At 33.7% G+C, this 18,707-nt stretch overlaps 1 pseudogene; it reads right to left on the reverse strand.

Annotated features, from left to right (window-relative positions):
* Positions 1-5,268, reverse strand: part of LOC102889684 — a 31,504-nt pseudogene extending 26,236 nt beyond the window's left edge.
* Positions 5,269-18,707: the final 13,439 nt, after the last annotated feature.

Below are 18,707 nucleotides of genomic sequence, written 5' to 3' on the forward strand. Positions count from 1 at the left end.
TAGTTATTAGAACAGCTGGTTTTGCATCTTTATCTCTCCTACCAGTCTTGAGGTGGTCTCTTCTATATGTCCATAGTTGTAAGACATGTTCAGCTAGACTTCAGACAATACTCAATGGTGGTTCTGTAGTTTATTTGTAAGCTTGATGTGGTTATGAGAGGAGGTAAGGACAGCATTTACCTACTCCTTGATGTGGTTATGAGAGGAGGTAAGAACAGCATTTACCTACTCCTCCATCTTCACCTTTTTGTGTTTTTGACTTCTATTTTTCTATAGAGGCTTTCCTTAGAAGACTGGTAGTTCCTTGAGATGAGTCTCTGTAGTTTTTTCCTCTTGGACTGGTCACATTTCTCGGAGCTTCTTCTGCCCTTGCTGAAGTGTAAAAGCATGACTGCCAGTGTAATAAAAACTTAAGGGGGAAGATATCCAGATATCTCATCAACATGTATATTTTGTAACCTGAGACTTCCTTTTAACTGGAAACCCTTTTGCAATTTGAATTTTATGTGTGTGCAACTATTAATAATTTAAAAATTATTAATTCAAAATGTCTAATATCCAAGTAACACTTTCTCTTATTCAGAGCTATAAAAATATATGTTATGATATATTGTAAAAATCAATGACCTAACATTAATTGACCAAATTCTAGTCCTGACATTCCTTCTGCATATATGTGTGGTCTCGAGAAAGTTATTGAATATTTTTTATCTCAGTTTTCTCTTCTGCAAAATCATGTTTTGGATATGGAACAGGGAGAGAGAGGCAGAGATATTATTTTGATGCTTGCTGCAAAAGATATATAATGCCTCATTTAATTTCTACAAGATTTTCTATAAATTAGTTAAATGCTGTAACACTATGCAGTTTCACTGTACAATTTAAAGGTTGAAACTCAAAGGATAGATTTAATGTGATGTTTGAATACTTAGTTTTCAAGAGTTATTACCTATTAACACTCAAGTGAGTTAGAAAAACTCTTCAGTTATAGAAAGTTTTAGACTCATGACAAAATTCCCTTTAATCATTTTTTAAGAATAAATGTTAGATTTTGAGACTATGGACATTTTTTTAGGATAATTGGAACATCTAAATCCATTAGGGCTCCCATCTTTGAATATTTTATACTAAAAACTTACTGGACTACTTAATTATATGCTAAGTTTATGGGAATATTTCATACCTCAACCATGTTTTCACATTAGCAAGATAGTGGATGGGGATCTGATGCAACCTGGAATAATTGGAGATGCTTCTCTATAAATTTGTAATTGCAACTAAAAGAATTATATCAGTTTCTCTTCAGATTTTATACCATTAACATATTTTTTTATGGGAACTGGAGAAGCAAAGAAAGTTTTTCTAAGGTGAAAAAAATGAAATAGGAAAAAAAAAGATTTTTTAAAGCACTGGTATCGTCTTTGCTTTTAGTTGCCTTCTTTTAGTTATTTTTCCCTCATTCTTGGGTCTCTCTAGAAATCCTGTTTATTTAGAATAAATTATATCTTTCTTGGTTAAGCCAACTCAAGTGAGTTAATTGCAACCAAAATAATTCTATTTTATATACCCTTTCTAATAATTTCTGATCATTCTACTATTTGATATTGAGCTCTTAGAATTAGAAAAGTCAAATGTTACAGAAATGTTGGTTCATTAACCTGCTACACCTATTATGGAGCTTTAAAAAGATAAAATTAAATTTTGGCTGTAGTGAGAGCATGGAGTGAGCAAAGAATGCTTATGGACTATAAACTTAGGAATTCAAAATATACATATATAACTTAGTAATAATGCTTCTAGGAATCTATCCTAGGAAACTGATCCAAAATGCAGAAAAAATTCTTAAGCAAATATATTAATATAAACATTATTTATAGCCATAATATTAGAAAAACTCTGTATAAGCAACAGCTATTTAAATTGATAGTTAATATGGTACAATTTAATGCAATTAAATTATTTTCAAAAATAACTTTTGGAGATGGAGCAAGATGGTGAAGCAGGAAAATACTGTGTTTCCCTCCTCCCATGATCACATTAAAATCACAACTAAATTATAAAACAATAAACCTGGTGAACCATCTGAGCTAAACAGAAATCCTATAACTATGGATATAAACAAAAAGCCACGATGAAACTAATAAAAGGAACGAAAATGCATAATGGGCAGGATCCACACCCATGTGTGGTGACTGAGAATTAGGAGAGATCTCTAGACCACAAAATTGCCCTCTGAAGAGCAAAGATTTCCATAACCACACTGGAGTCTCCAGTCCGGAGCACCAGTGCCAGGAAGAGAAGTGCCCACAATATCTAAATATGAAAAAACAGTGGGAATTCCATCTGTCCAAGTGAGACTGAAGGTAGCTGGAAACTTAGATGTCCTCTTACAGGGCCTGTACACAGACTCACTCACTCACAGGCACTAATACTCATCTCTTGCAGAGGGACAGCACTTGGGAGATGCCAGAGACATACAGGGAGAGACAGTTGTGTGGCTTCAGGGTGAGGGTTAGAGGGAGAGCCAAGTTTGTCCCTGTGTTGATCCATTCTCCCATGCAGCTTATGGTTGGGTGTCATCTTTCCTGTATTGGGCCCTCTCTGCACACAGCCAAATCTGAATCTGCATTAGCCTAGAAAAAGTTACTTGCTCCACAGTGGTAACTCCCTGGGACGCTGCCCCACACAAATCGGTCACCACTGGAGGCCCATTTGGCAATGAGTAGCCAGCCTTAGCCTATGCTGCAATCTTTCTTGAAAAAGCCATGGGGAAAACTTGGGACCCAAGTAGGCAGTGGATCGACTTGGAATGCTCTGAGCCATTTACTCAAAGGCTGCAGGCTCAATACTGGCACTAAACTTGAATCTGCATTACTGGTGAACCCCCCTTGCCCCACCCAGTGAACCATGAAAAATCACCTCACCCACATTTCATATACCACAAGGCTCATTTTTTATTATTTTACATATTTGAAAATAACCAAATGAGCTCATTTATTATTTTTTATTAAAATTATTAGAGTGATATGGATTAATGAAAATATATATGTTTTGAATGTATAATTCAATAATAAATTATATCTATATTGCATTGTGTATTCACTATCCAAAGTTAAATTTCCTTCTGTCACCAAATATTTGATCCCTTTACCCCTATCTACCTCCCCACTTCTCCATTTCCCTCTAGTGAGAACCAATTCATTGTCTGTGTCCATGACACTGTCAGTTTGCCATGTTTGCTTGTTGCTTTCAGTTTTATATCCCATATATGAGTGAAATAATATGATTCTGAACTTTTTCTGTCTAATTTATTTTGCTTAGCATGGTAATCTCAAGATCCATCCATATTGTCACAAATTACAGTACTTTATCTTTTCTTATGGTTGAGTAATATTCTATTGAATATATACCACATCTTCTTTATCCTATCACCTATTTTAGGACATTTTGGTTGTTTCCGTCTCTTGGCCACCATATATAATGTTGCTATAAACATCAAGGTGCATATATCTTTCTGGATAATCGTTTTTAAGGTATTTTGGGGGAAATATCCAGAAAAGAAACAGATGGGTCATATTGTAATTCTATTAACTTTTTGATAAACTTCCATATTGTTTTCCATAGTGGCTGTCCCAATTTACATTCCCACTAGCAGTGTATGAGGGTTCCTGTTCACCACAAACTCTCAATTGTACTGTTGATGGTAGCCACTCTAACAGGTGTGAGATGTTACCTCATGTGGTTTTGATTTTCATTTCCCTAATAGTTAATGAAGTTGAGCATCCTTTCATATGTCTGTTGGCCATTTGTATGCCTTGGAAGAGGTGTCTGTTCAGGTCCTCTATTCATACTTTTTAATAAGATTGTTTAATTTTTGTTGTTAGTGAGTCGTATGAGTTCTTTGTATATTTTGGATATTAGGCACTTATCAGAGTCATTCTTTGCAAATATATTCTCCCATGCAGATGATTGCCTTGTTGACAGTTTCTTTTGCTGTGTAAAAACTTTTTAGTTTTATATAGTCCCATTAATTTATTTTGGCTTCTACTTTCCTTGCCTTTGAAGTCAAATTCATAAAATCCTTTTCAAGTCACAGGTCCATGAGTTTGGTATCTACATTTTCTTCCACGTAATTTATTATTTCAGGTATTACAATCAGGTCCTTAATTTATTTCGAGTTATTTTTTCTGTGTGGTGATAGACAACAGTCTATGTTTTTTTTTTTCTTTTGCATGTGGTTTTCCAGTTTTCCCAACACCATTTATCGAAGAGGCTTTCCTTTGTCCATTGTATATTTTTGGGTCCTTTGTTGAAAATTATTTGCCATATAAAGAGGGATTTACTTCTAGACTCTTAATTCCATTCCACTGGTATGCGTGTCTGTTTTTCTGCCAATACCATGCTGATTTTTTGTTTGTTTGTTTGTTTTTAACATCACAAATAGGTTTTATTTGTCTCCATGAAAATTCTGAATTTAAAACAGATTCTTGGACTGGAGGCTTATATTTATCAGCTCGTTCAACTTTAACACCTGTCTCATCTCCAGTAGTTTTTCCAGAACTGCTAACTTCACCCTGAAGCTCTATTAGTTTTCCCAACTCAAACTTGGGCTTCTTCAGCATTTTGACTTTTCTAACAAAGACATCATGAAGAGGATAAATTGATTGACAAGCCTTTTCTACGTCTTTTCCAATGCCATCTGGAATCAATTTATTGACCACTTCTTTCAAGTCATTTGTCTGCAGCACTTGGGTCATGATTTCCATCATTTTCTTCTGGATTTGGTAGACTTGTGGATGCTGAGTATAAGAGGTCTTCCAAATCTGATTGTTGTTGTTTTTTAGTAAAACAAATGCAGAACAGACGAAGCAAATAACCATTGGTAGTCTTGACATCAACATGAGCTTCAATCATGACCATTTTTTTGACCATGGAGCACATTTTGACACGAGTAAGATCCATGTCATGAAAATTAGTCAGGCAGTTTTTGCCCTGAACATCCTTAGTAATTAGCTTGAATTTTCTAAATGCAACTTCATCATTCTGCAGATCAGCTAGGCTCACTTCAAAACCACGACACTTGAGATCATTAGATGTGATTTTGGTTCCTTGAGTTCTTATGAGTAATATTTTCCCAATATTTATTATATTAAATATAGCTGGTGCTTTTACATCATATCAATCTTTCTAAGAAAATGAGTCTCTCACTTTCTTCGTGGCTCTTTTTTGGCCACCTTTCATAAAGTGCTTGTTCTTGCCAATTACCATAGTGCACTCAGAGAGCCCAAAGCCCATACTGTTTTGATTATTGTCACTTTGTAGAATAATTTGAAATTGGGCAAAATGATTTCTCCAGCTTTTTTCTTTTTCAGCAGAAAAAAACAGGATTGCTATGGTGATTCAGGGTCTTTATTGTTTCCATACAAATCTGATCATTTTTTATTCTATTTCTTTAAAATTGTCGATGGGATTTTGATGGGCATTGCATTAAATCTATAATGTGTTATAATGTGTTAGGTAATAGATTATTTTAACTTTATCCTTCCTATCCAAGAACACAGAATTTTTTTTTTCATTTTTCATATAATGTGTTAGGTAATAGATTATTTTAACTTTATCCTTCCTATCCAAGAACACAGAATTTTTTTTTTCATTTTTCATATAATGTGTTAGGTAATAGATTATTTTAACTTTATTCTTCCTATCCAAGAACACAGAATATTTTTTTTTCATTTATTTGTGTCTTCAATTTATTTTAGTAGTCTTATAGTTTTCATTGTATAGGTCCTTCAAATGTTTTGTTAGGTTTATTTTTAGGAATTTTAATATTTTCCTTTGCAGTTGCAAAAGGAATTTTTTTTTAAATTTCTTTTTCTGACAATTCATTATTAGAGTGAGGAATGCTATGGATTTTTGAACATTGATTTTGTATCCAGAAACTATATTTGTTTATTATTTCTAGTAGTGTTCTCATGAAGTCTTTTAGGTTTTCTATATGGAGAATAATGTCATCCACAAATAGCGTCAGTTTGACTTCTTAATTTCGTTTTTGAATGTTTTATATCTTTCTATTACCTGGTTGCATTCACTTGGACATCTAATATTATATGGAATGACAGTGATGATAGTGGATGGCCTTGTCTCGTTCTAATCTTAAAGGAAACGTTTCCAGTTTTTCACCGATATATATAATGTTAGCTGAGGAGGTTTGTCGTATATGGCCTTTATTAGCTTGAAATACTTTTTTTTCTATATCTACTTTTTAAGTGTTTTAATCATAAATGGATGCTGTATCTTGTCAGAGGCTTTTTCTGCATCTATTGATATGATCTTATAATTCTAATTCTTTATTTTGTTTATGTGGTATATTGCATTGATTGATTTGCATATGTTAAACCATCCCTGTGCCCCAGATCAGAAGCCCACTTGATCATGGTGTATAATTTTTTAAAATATGTTGTTGGATTAGGTTTGCTAGTATTTTATTTAGAATTTTTGCATCTCTCTTCGTGAGAGATATTAGTATGCAGTTTTGTTTTGTTTTGTTTTGTTTTTAGAGTTTAGGGAAAATCTTATTCATTGAGTATTCATTAATTCATTCAACCGGTAATTGTTGAACTCCACTAGGCTCTGAAAATGCAAGACCTTTTGGTAGGGGAAAGCAGATCATATACAAAGAAATGCATAATTTAATGGCAGTGATGAGTGTTATGAATTAAGCAAACAAATATGGGCTAGACACTATACTAAGTACCTTGCAAATATTACCTCATTGAAATCCAAATAATAATCTTAAGAAGATACTGGTTTCATTCCCAATTTACAATTGGTGAAAGCAAGCCCCCTTAAGTAGTAAGTTAAAATTTAATAATCAAATGAATGAATGTTTTTGATGATTTCAACTATAGTGAAGCACAAAAGCTTCACTAGATACTGGAATAGATCATTTTATTTGGTTCTCAAACCACCATTCAATCTACCCATCTGTCTTGGTCCTGAAAAGGAACCACCACACCAGGGGTTTGTCAAAGCATGCAAAGGAAGAATTTAACAGTGATTTATATTTGAAAGGATTTATAGTTTAGAAAACTTATATACTCATGTACCAATTACCCTGGTTTTATTTTTTTCTGAATTAATTTTTTATGTTGACATTGGTTAAAGAAATCAAGTAAGTTTCTATTGTAGATTTTAACATTAAGGCATATATATATATATTTACATTGTGTGTTCACCTCTCATAGATTTATTTCTGTCACCACATATTTAACATCTTTAACCCCATCCACCTCCCCACTCCCCCCTCGCCTTTACCCTCTGATAACAACTTTTATATTGTCCATGTCCATGACAATCTATTTGTTTGTCCTGTTTGTTGCATTTAGGTTTATATCACACAGATAAGTCAAATCATGTGATTTTCGACTTTTCTGTCTGGCTTATTTTGCTTAGCATGATTATATCAAGTTCTATCCACATAGTTACAAATGGCCATATTTCATCTCTTCTTATGGCTGAGTAATATTCCATTGTATATATGTACAACAGCTTCTTTAGACAATGATCCATCGTAGGACATTTCAGTTACTTCCAAGTCCTGGCCTTGGAGAAGAAGGTTGCTATGAATATTGGTGTGCAAATATCATTTTGGATACGAGTTTTCAAGTCTTTGGGATAAATATCTAGTAGGCTTGCTTGATCATACGGTAGATCAATTCTTAGTTTTTGAGGAAACTCCGTACTGTATTCCATAGTGGCTGTATCAATTTGCAGTCCCACCAGCAGTGTATGGGGGTTCCTTTTTCTCCGCATCCTCTCCAACATTTGTTAATACTTGTCCTGTTGATAACAGTATTCTAACAGGTATGAGATGATATCTCACTGTGGTTTTGATATGCATTTCCCTAAGAACTACCAATGTTGAGCATCTTTTCATATGTTTTTTGGCCATTTGTATGTCTTCTTGGGAGAAGTGTCTGTTCAGGTCCTCTGCCCATTTTTTGACTGTATCATTTTGTTGTTATCGTTGTTGTTATTTGGTTGTATGAGTTGTTTATTTTGGATATTAATCCCTTATTGGAGGCGTTGCTTGCAAATATATTTTCCCACTCAGATGGTTCTCTCTTTACCTAATTGACAGTTTCCTTTGCTGTGCAGAAGCTTTTAAATTTGACATATTCCCATGCATTTATATTTGTATTTACTTCCCTTGCTTTTGAGGTCAAATTCATAAAATCCTCTTAAGTCTAAGATCCTGGAGTTTAGTTCCTATGTTTTCCTCTATGTATTTTATTGCTTCAGGTCTCCTATTCAGGTTCTTAATCCATTTTGAGTTAATTTTGGTTGTGGTGATAGACAACACTATAGTTTCATTCTTTTGCAGGTGGCTTTCCAGTTTTTGTAGCGCCTTCTATTAAAGAGGCTTTTCTTTCTACACTGTATGTTTTTGGCTTTTTTGTTGAAAATTATTTGTCCATATAAATATGGGTTGACTTCTGGACTCTCAATTCTGTTCCACAGGTCCATATGTCTGTTTTGCTGCCAATAACATGCCATTTTTATTACTGTTGCTTTGTAGTAGAATTTGAAGTCGGGAAGAGTGACGCTTCCAACCTCGTGTTTTTTTCTCAGGTTGGCTTTGACGATTCAGGGTCTTATGTACTTCCATACAAATGATTTTTCGTTCTATTTTTTTTTTTTAATGCTGATGGGATTTTGATGGGAATTGCATTAAATCTGTAATGCTTTAGGTAATATGGTTGTTTTAACTATGTTGATTCTTCCAATCGAAGAACACAGAATATCTTTTCATTCCTTTGTATCGTCTTCTGTTTCTTATAATAAGATCTTGTAGTTTTCATTATATAGGTCCTTCACATGTTTCGTTACATTTATTCCTAGATATTTTATTCTTTTTGTTGCAATTGCAAAAAGATTTTTTTTCCATTTCTTTTTCTGACAGTGCATTATTAGAGTATAGGAACACTATGGATTTTGAATGTTTATTTTTTATGCAGAAACTTTACTGTATTTACTTATTGTTTCTAGCAGTATTCTCGTGGAGTCTTTAGGGTTTTTTATATAGAGAATCATATCATCTGCAAATAGTGATAGTTTGATTTCTTCGTTTCCTATTTCGATGCCATTTATATCTTTCTCTTGCCTGATTGTACTCGCTAGGACATTCAATGTTATATTGCATAACGGTGGTGATAGAGGACAGCCTTGTCTTGTTCCTGATCTTATAGAGAAGGTTTTCAGTTTTTCATCATTAAATATAATGTTGGCTGAGGGTTTGTCTTACTTGGCCATTATTATGTTAAGGTTTTTTACTTCTGTACCGATTTTGTTAAGTGTTTTGATCATAAATGAATACTGTATTTTGTCCCAGGCTTTTTTTGCCTCTATTGATATGATCATATAATTCTTGTTTTTTAATTTGTTCATGTGGTGTTTCGCATTAATTGTTTTGCATATGTTGAATCATCCCTGTGTCTCTGAGATGAAGCCCATTTGATCGTGATGTATTATATTTTTAATATGTTGCTGGATTCATTTCGCTAGTATCTTATTTAGGATTTTTGCATCTGTGTTTATGAGAAATTTTGTTGTGTAGTTTATTTTTTGTGTTATCTTTACCAGGTTTTGATATCAGAGTAATATTGGCCTCATAAAATGATTTGGGAAGTATTGCTTCTTTTTCGATTTTTTGGAAGAGTTTGAGAAGAATAAGTGTTAAAATTTCTTTAAATGTTTGGTAGAATTCACTGGTGAAGCCATCTGGTCCTGACTTTGATTTTTGGTAAGTTTTTGATGATTATTTCCATTTCCATACTGCTGATTTGTCTATTTAGATTTTCCAGTTCATGATTCAGTCTAGGAAAGTTTTATATTTCTAATTATTGGTCGATTTCTTCTAGGTTATTAAATTTGATGTTATATTTTTTTCATAGTATTCCTGTATGATCCATTCTATTGCTATAGTATGTGTTGTAATTTCTCCTCTTTCATTCTTAATTTTGTTTATTTGTGTTTTTTTTCTCTTTTTTCTTTAGTGAGTCTAGCCAGGGGTTTGTCAATTTTATTAACCTTCTCAAAATATCATCTTTTTGTTGCATTTATGATTTTTCTATTTTTCTTGTTGTTTTCAAATTTATTTAATTCTGCTTTGATTCTTTCTTTCCTCTGCTGTTTTCAGCTTCATTTTTTCTTTCTTTTCTAGTTTTTGTTGTTGTTGTTGTTGTTGTTATTGTTTTTAATTTGAAGTGTTAGATTGTGTATTTGGGCTCGTTCTTGTTTTTGGAAATAGGCCTGTAATGATATGAAGTTTCCTCTTATGACCACTTTTGCCATGTCCCAAAAGTTTTGATTTGTTGTACTATCATTATCATTCATTTCTATGTATCTCTTGATCTCTCTTTTGATTTCTTCTCTGACTCAGTCATTCTATAGTAGCATGTTGTCTCATCTTCCTGTATTTGTGGTTCTTTTTGCTTGCTTTTCACATTTGATTTTTAGATTCAAAACATTATGATCAGAGAATATGTTTGGTGTGATTTTAAAACTCATATATATTGAGGCTATCTCTCTATCTCGGTATATGGTCAATCAATTCTTGAAAATTTTCTATGTGCACCAAATAAAAATGCATAAGAGTCTATTTGGGGACAAATGCTCTGTAAAGATCAATTTTGTCCAGTTGGTCAAATGTGTCATTTAAGGATATTATTTCCTGATTGATTTTCTGTTTGGACGATCTGTCCATATCTAGCAGTGGTGTATTTAGGTCCCCTAATACAACAGTGTTTTGGTCTGTTCCTCTTTTTAATTCTGTTAGTAATTGCTTTACATATTTAGGGGCTCCCTGATTGGGAGCATAGATATTAGTAAGTGTTATGTCTTCTTGATGTGTGATTCCCTTTTTCACAGTGAAGTGTCCCTCAGTATCTTTCTTTACCTTTTTTTTTTTTAAGTTTATTTTGGCCAATACTAGTACCACTACTCCCACTTTCTTTGAATGTCTTTTGCTTAAAATATCATTTTCCACCCTTTTTATTTTGAGTCTCTACTTGTCTTTAGAACTGAAATTTGTGCCCTGTAGGCATCATATAGGTGGATTTTGTTTTTTGATCCAATCTACAACTCTGTGCCTTTTTATTGGTGTGCTGTTTATTTACGTTTATGTGATTATTGAAGTATGTGAATTTCCTTTCGCCATGTTATCTTTTTCTTTCTGTTATCTCAATGTTTCCATTGCTTCCTTATTTATTTGTGTGTGTGTGTGTGTGTGTGTGTGTAAAACACCTTGACTGATTAAGAAAAGAGGCATGGATGATTTTGGCCTCTGTTTTGGGGATTTTTTCCTCTGGTCCTTCTTGTTTTATGTTATATCTTCAGTTCTGGATGTTTGGCATGTGGTTACCATTATAAATATGTAGAGAATAGTTAAATACATATCTATCTATCTATCTATCTATCTATCTATCTATCTATCTATCTATAATTATGTGTGTATATACTAATCCATTTTCTTCTGCATATGCCTTTTTCCATTCCCATTTGCAAATTTGGATCTCTTAATCCTTTGCTTTTTTGTTATTGTTGTCTCAATTTGTCCCTATGTATGCTGAATGTTCATTACTATCTTGCTATAGCAAATCTCTTATTGTTTAAGCTTATAATACCCTGTTTTTAATATAGGTTGCCCTCCTCTGCTTCTCTCTACCTGATTGTCACCTTACTCCTTATTATTTTTTTCATCATTTTTTTAAGGTGATCTGACCCCTTTCAATATTTCCTGTAATACAGGCCTTGTAGTTGAGCATTCCCTCAATTTTTGTATGTATGGAAAGGTCTTTATTTCTCTTTCATATCTAAAGAAGAGCTTTGGTAGATACATTATTCTTGGCTGGTACTTCCTTTCACTTAATAGTTTGAATATTTCATTTCACTCATTCTTGGCTTGTGAGGTTTGTGCTGAGAAGACCTACCGTAATCTAATGGATTTTCTTTTATAGGTTACCATCTTCATTTCCCTGGCTGCCCTGAGCATTCTTTCTGTGTCATTGATTTTTGATAATTTTATTAAAATGTGTTTTGAGGAAGGTCTTTTTGGGTTGAGATAATTATGTGTTCTCTTGACTTCTTGAATTCCAAGCTTCAGCTCATTCCTTAGTTGGGGGAATTTCTTGTCAACTATTTGTCTGAAAATGCTTTTTAATCCCTGCTCCTTTTCCTCCCCTTCAAAGGTGTCCATTATTTTTATGTTTCCTCTCCTGATGGAATCAGCTTGCTTATATATTTATCTTGCATTATTTTTCATTCTTTGTTTTCTTTCTTCTTTCTTCTGATTTGTTCCTAGATTTCTGTCTTCCATATCACTGATCCTTTGCTCCATATGGCTGACTCTATTTCCCAAGCTTGCGATTTCATTTTTCATCTCTTGCAGTATGTTCCTCATCTCCAGAAGTTCTAGTTGGTTCTTCTTGAAGATTTTAATCTCCTTACTAAAGAAATTCTTCTCATCAAGTTGTTTTTTCAACTCCTGCAATTGTTGATATGAATTGTTTGGATCTCACTGAGATTTTTCAGAAGCACCATCCTGAATTCTCTGTCATTTAAATCACATGTTTCTATGTCTAAGCTTATTTTCTGGAGATTTTTCTCTTTCTTTCAGCATTGCTCTCTCACCTTGGTTGTTCATGGGGTTTAATGGACAATTTCTCTGCCTGAGCATTAATGGAAGTGTATTCTGCTGTTTTTCCAGAAAGAAATGTTATTGTGTAAAGGTCTCTCTTTAGCCTGTTGTAAAGAAGGCATTTTTTGTTTGTTTGTTTGTTTGTTTTGGTTTCCTATAGGTGGCATCTCAGCCTCTTGATCCCTGCTTTACATAAAGTCTTAATAATTCTCTTTTTTTTTTCTTATATTCAATCACGCTCAATGCACTCATTCTCAGTTCTTGTCAGTGTTAGTTACTGTTTCGGTAGTGTTTGCTCAGATTCCTCTGGGGCTCTTCGGTGGATATGGGGGGAGGGGCCCTCTGGGTTGGGCAATGGAAGTTGTGGCTCAGCCTCAGTTTTACAACCATGGCTAGTAAAAATCAACTGTTGTTTGCTGTTCCTGCTTCTCTGCTGTCCCTGCTTCTCTGCTTTCTTTCCTGATGTTTGGGCACTACTGCTGGCCACATGGAGCTCACAACTCTCCCAGGCAGGGCTTTTCAAGGAGCTCGCCTCACCTTCTCCCCTCCCCCTCCTCCTGCAGGGATCTCTGGCGGGGAGAGGCAGTTTCTTTGTTTCTCTCAATCTACTGCCTGACTCTTGGGGGTTCTGACTTATGGTAGCTCTTTTTTGCAGATCTCACGCTTTGATGTTATGTTGTGCAGTTTGTTTTCTGTTGATTTAGATGTTCAGCTTCTTGTTGTTTCAAGTGGAGAGATCTGCTGACATCTCTCTCTGCCATCTTTCTGACATCACTCTAATTTCAATTTTTTGCATGTGTTATCTTTACCAGGTTTTGGTATCAGGTTAATATCAGAATGACAAAATGAGTTAGGAAGTGTTGCCTCCTCTTCGATTTTTTTGGAAGTTTAAGAATAGGTGTTAAATTTAATTTTTTGTATAATTTACAGTTTAAGCCATCTGGTCCTGAACTTTTACTTTTTGGTAAGTTTTTGATGATTATTCAATTTCTCTACTGTTAATTGGTCTATTCAGATTTTCCGGTTCTTCCTGATTCAATCTAGGTAGGTTGTATAAATCTAAGACTTTTGTTCATTTCTTCTAGGTTATTAAATGTGGTATTACTTACTTTTCCACGGAATTCTTGTATCATCTTTTGTATTTCTTTATTATGTGTTATAACTTCTCTCTCATGCCTGATTTTGTTTGTGTCCTTTTCTCTTTACTAAGTTTTACCACGGATTTGACAATTTATTATTTTCTTCAGAACCAGGTCTTTGTTGCATTTATTTTTGTTTTCTATTTTCTTTTTGTTCTGAATTTTATTTAATTCTTCTCTAGTTTTGATGCTTTCCTTTCGCTAATTTGGAACTTCATTTGTTCTTTTTTTTCTAGGTTTTTATTTTTTTTTAAGATGAAGTGATAGGTTTTTTTATTTGTGCCCATTCTTGTTTTTTGAGAAAGACGTGTAATGATATAATCTTGTCTCTTATTACTGCTTTTGCCATACTTGTATATATTGTACTTTCATTCTTATTTGTTTCTATGTATCTCTTGAACTCTCTTTTTATTTTTTCTATGACCCAGTTTTTCTTTAGTAGCATGTTGTTTAATCTCCATGTATTTGTCTTTCTATTCAGTTTCTTTTTACAGTTTATGTCCAACTTCAAAGCATTATGATCGAAGAATACGGTTGGTATGATTGCAATCCTCATATTTGTTGAGGCTTGTTTTGTGTCCCAGCCTATGGTCAATCCTTGAGAATGTTCCATGTGCACTAGAGAAAAATGTATAATAGGCTGTTTTGGGATGGAAGACTCTGTATATGTCAATTATGTGCAGTTGGTCTAATATGTCATTTAAGGATGTGATTTCCTTATTGATTTTCTGTTTGGATGATCTGTCCATATCAGACAGTGGGGTATTTAGGTTCCCTACGACAATAGTGTTTTGTTCTGTTTCTCTCATTAGTTCTATTAGTAACTGCTTTACGTATTTCGGGGCTCCCTGATTGGGAGCATAGATATTAATAAGTATATTATGTCTTCTTGATGCATGGTTCCCTTTATCATTATGAAGTGTCCTTCACTATCTTTTGTTAACTTTTTTTTTTTTATTTTGAAGTCTATTTCATCTGCTATTAGTACCACTACTCCCATTTTTCTCTGAATGCCATTTGCTAGGATTATCATTGTCCACCCTTTCACTCTGAGTCTACATTTGTCTTTGGAACTGAGATGTGTCTCTTTATGGCAGCATATGGTCATGTTTTACTTTTTGATCCAATCTGCAATTCTGTGCCTTTCCATTGGTGAGTTCCATCAATTTACATTTAGGATAATTATTGAAATATGAGGTTTTCCAATAGCCATTTTTTTTCTTTTTCTTTTTTTTTTTTTTTCTGATAGCTCAGTGTCTCGATTGTTTCTTTGTCCTTGTGGTTCTATCTATTATTTTAATTTGATGGTATGTATTTTTTCTCTCTTTTCCCTCTAGTTTTAAATTATGAGTCTCAGGTCTAACTTTTTTATGTGGCTATCAAATTTATGTAAATAAATGTTTGTACATGCAGGAGTTATTTTTTTTCTATATGTGCTTATTTCCATTCTCCTTGTAGATTCATATCATTACTTTTACCTCTTTTCAAGTTTTGTTGTCTCGAATTATCTCTATGCTGAATGATCATTTCTAATTGGCAGTCACTGTTGTCTTTTCTTTTTAAAGTATTTGTCCTTTGAACCATTATGTAATATTTAAGGTTATAATATCCCTAATAAAGGATGTACTTGTCTGTTTCTGTCTGCCCATTAGTTATCTTACTCATAGTTGTGTATTATTTTCTTTTTTTCTTTTTTTCTTTTTTTTTAGGTAGAATAAACTTAAGTATTTTCTGTAATTCAGGCCTTGTGGTGGAAAATTTCCTCAGCTTTTGTATGCCTGGAATGGTCTTTATTTCTAAAGGAGAACTTTATATCTAAAGGAGAACTTTGCTGAATATATTATTCTTGGTTAGTCATTACTCTCTTTCTATAGTTTGAATATTTGGTTCCACTCTCTCCCAGCTTGTAAAGCTGTGTTAAAAAGTTTAATGATTATCTAATGGGTTTTGCTTAATAAGTTACCACCTTATTTCCTGGATGGCTTGAGAGTTCTTTCTTTTTTATTAATTTTTGACTATTTTAATATAATATTCCTTGGATTAAGCTTTTTGGGGTTAAGATAATTAGATGTTCTACTTGCTTCTTGGATTCAAGAATCCAGTTCATTTTATAGGTTTGGGGAATTCTTGTTGACTATTTGATTATGCTCTCTGTTCCCTTCTTTATCTTTTCCATCTGATATACCCTTTATTCTTATATTGCTTTTTATGATGGTGTCCGATAGTTTTTCTAGTATTCATTCATTTTCACTCTAAAGTGTCTCTTTTCTTCCATCTGTGTCATTTCCAAATTCTGTCTAAAATATCACTAATCTTTCCTCCATCTGATCAACTCTATTTCCTAAGCTTGATATTTTGGTTTTCATTTCTTTTAATGAGTTATTCAACTCCAGAATTTCTATTTGGTTATCTATCTATCTATCTATCTAGTTAGTTAGTTAGTTAGTTTCAATTTTCTTGGTAAGGTATTCCTGTTGTTTGTTTATTTTGATTTTAAGTCTTTTAACTATGGATCAAAATGTTCTTGCATCTTTTTGAACTTTTTTCAGAAGTGCAATTCTGAATTCTCTGTCACTTAAATTGAATATTTCTATATCTTTAAACTTACTTTCTGGAGATTTTTTATTTTCTTTTTTAGCTGCTTTGCAACTATGGTTGTTCTTGGTGTTTTGTGTACTATAGCTTGGCCTAGGCATTAATAGGAACATATTCAGCTTTTTATTTTAAGAAAATGTATTATATAGTGATTTCTCTTTAGTAGGTTGATAAGTAGATGTTTTTCTTTTGATTTTTAGTAGGTGGTGAACAATCCTCTTTCACTGCCCAGTCCTCCTGGATCTCTGCTTTGAGTTTAAAAATGCACTTTATTCTCTGAAGAAGTCTGTGTTTCCTCTGCGACCAGGTTGTCTTCCTCTTAGGTGTCCACTACCATGGGACAATGTGAAGGGCTATGGGGATCTAAGCATCTGAAAAGGGCCTGAATCCCAGTTCTGCCTCAACAGTCAGATGCAAGGCTCTGCTGTTATATTCTGAATAAGTCTGAATGGGTGGAAATGGGTGGATTGAGAGAGGCCATTGGTGTGTGTGACTGTTTTCCTTCTAGTGATGCTGGCCCTCAAGCTTCAGCTGCTTAGGTTCTATATCTCTGCTCATGTCGCTGAGACTATCTGCAATGTGTGTTTTAATTCTTATTGTTGAAGATTCCCTTGATGCTTTGTGCTAGCACCATGAGGATATGGGGAGTGGTGGTAGCCAGTTTCCCAAACTCAGTTTTCTGCCTGACAATGGCGGTTGCAAAGACATAGCTGTCACTCCTCCACATTTGGTCTCTACCCTGATCAGAGAAATGTAGACCAATTTAGATATACAGAAGTTGATGGGATTTTCCATCATAAGTCCTGCATTACAGGAAATACAGAAGGGAGTAATTCTGCGTGAAACAAAAGGACAAAAATAATACATAACTATGAGTAAGATGACAAACAGACAGATAGAAACGAGAAGTGCAATCCTTATTAAGAATGGGATATTATAATCTGAAATATCATGTAATGGTTAAAGCTTAAAAAAACATTTTAAAAAGAGAAAAAGACAACAGTGACTGCAAATTAGAAATGAACATACAGCATAAAAAGGGATAATTTGAGATTTAAAAAAACAGAAAAGGAGAGTAAAAATGTAAATTTTTAAAGGGGAATGGAGATAAGGTACATGCAAAGATAAGGGAGATATATATAAAGATAAGTGTGTATCGAAGGCACAGTGCACAGCACAAGATAAACACATAAGGAATGGTCATTGGCCGTGGTTCCATAGTATAGCAGTTAGCATGTCTGCTTTACATGCAGAAGGTCTTGGGTTCATGCCCCCATGGAGCCATGGTCCATGGTCTATCGGCCATGCCACCTGAACAAGCCCGATGTCTGATCTTGGAAGCTAAGTAGGGTCAGGCCTGGTTAGTACTTAGATGGGAGACCACCTAGGAAGACCAGGTGCTGTAGGCATAAATAATAATAAATAATAAAAAAATAAATAAATCCAGGACTGATATATATAATAGAAAAGAAGAGAGGACAGAGGGAAAAACAATAAAACATCAGACAGAAATGCAAGGACAAAGAAACAATAGAGACTCTGAGCTACCAGAAAATAAAAATTAAAACGGCTATAGGAAAACATCATATTTTAATAATCATCCTAATATAAATGAACTAAACTCACCAATGAAAAGGCACAGAGTTGCAAATTGGATCAAAAAACAAAACCCAACCATATCCTGCCTTCAACAGATACTTCTCAGTTGCAAGAACAAAAATAAACTCAAAGTGAAAGGGTGGCAAAGATACTGTAGGCAAATGGCTTCCAGAGAAAAGTAGATGTAGCTATACTTGTATCTGACAAAATAGACTTCGTGATTAAAAAGGGAACAAGATACAAAGATGGAAACTTCATAATGATGAACAAAACTATAGATTAAGAAGACATAACACTTATCAATATATATGCTCCCAATCAGGGAGCATCAAAATATATAAAACAACCGCTAACCGAACTAAAGAGAGAAACTGACAAAAACACAATTTCAAAAGGAAACCTAAATATCCCATTTTTTGCTATGGGTAGATCATCCAAACAAAACACCAATGAGGAAATGTAAACCTTAAATGACACATAAGACCAATTAGACATAATTGACATTTACAGAGCCTTCCATACCCAAAATGAGATTATACATTCTTCTCAAGTATACACGGAACATTCTCAAGGATAGACCATATGTTGGGACTCAAACAAGCCTCAGAAAATTTAAAAAGATTGAAATTGTACCAAGCATATTTTCTGACCATACTTATTTGAAAAATGGAAGACAA

The sequence above is a fragment of the Pteropus alecto genome, unplaced genomic scaffold (genome assembly GCF_000325575.1).
Source record: "Pteropus alecto unplaced genomic scaffold, ASM32557v1 scaffold459, whole genome shotgun sequence".
Lineage (NCBI taxonomy): Eukaryota > Metazoa > Chordata > Mammalia > Chiroptera > Pteropodidae > Pteropus > Pteropus alecto.